This window comes from Corvus brachyrhynchos, unplaced genomic scaffold (genome assembly GCF_000691975.1).
Source record: "Corvus brachyrhynchos isolate BGI_N302 unplaced genomic scaffold, ASM69197v1 C11693033, whole genome shotgun sequence".
Lineage (NCBI taxonomy): Eukaryota > Metazoa > Chordata > Aves > Passeriformes > Corvidae > Corvus > Corvus brachyrhynchos.
The window spans coordinates 1-779 of NW_008245262.1; the positions used below are offsets into that span (position 1 = coordinate 1).

A 779-nucleotide genomic window follows, 5' to 3' on the forward strand; every position below is an offset into this window, starting at 1 on the left:
GATGACCTTTGAAGTCCCTTCCAACCCAAACCAGCCTGGCATGCTAAAACTGGTGGAGGTTTGGGGTGGGTGACCTTGGCTGACCCCGGGCGCCCCCCTCCAGGCTGCTCCATCACTCACGCTTCAGGAAGAGACAGGAAGAGAAAACCTGATGAAAAAGCTCCTGGGGGAAATGGGTTGGAGGGGTGTCAGTCCCTCAGGAGCTGCTCCAGGTCCCTTTCCATAGGGTGAGTCCCTCAGGTGGAGGCACTTGGGGCACAGAGGCAGCATCTGCCTCACTCTGTTCTTCTCCAGGGCTGCAGGGGAATCTCTGCTCTGGCACCTGCAGCACCTCCTCACCTGGGGATCTGCTCGGGGAGGAGAGACAACAGCAGTGAAAGGGACTTGGCACCAAAGGAGGCATCAGCAGAGCAAGAAGCATTTCCCAAGCTCTAGCTGGTGTCAGGTGAACTCAGACGAGAGATCAGGTGGGTTTGGTTTTAACCAGAAAGTGAATTTAAGAGTAAATCATGGATTTCCTCCTGTGTCAGGGAATTCTCTGGAACATGGATTTGCTGCTTTAAAATGTTGGTTTACTTTCCATAATTCATCTGGGCTGTGTTATGCAAGAGGTCAGTGTTTCACCTTTTATAAATAAAGAGCTGATGGTGATGATGATGATGATGATACTTATTTAGGCTCCCTTGCAGCACATCTGCAAGGCAGGGACTTTGCTCTCAAGACTTCAATTATGCAGAATTTACCCTTCCTTTGCTCACAATTTTCCCTCTGCTGAGCTA

The 779-nt window shown here is 50.6% G+C and overlaps 1 long non-coding RNA gene across 1 annotated transcript; it reads left to right on the forward strand.

Moving 5' to 3' along the window:
- The first annotated feature begins 6 nt into the window (after nt 1-6).
- LOC108449417 lies at nt 7-657 on the forward strand. Its single transcript, XR_001865584.1, has 2 exons — nt 7-445; nt 531-657. It is a non-coding gene; the product is annotated as an uncharacterized LOC108449417 (long non-coding RNA).
- Nucleotides 658-779: the final 122 nt, after the last annotated feature.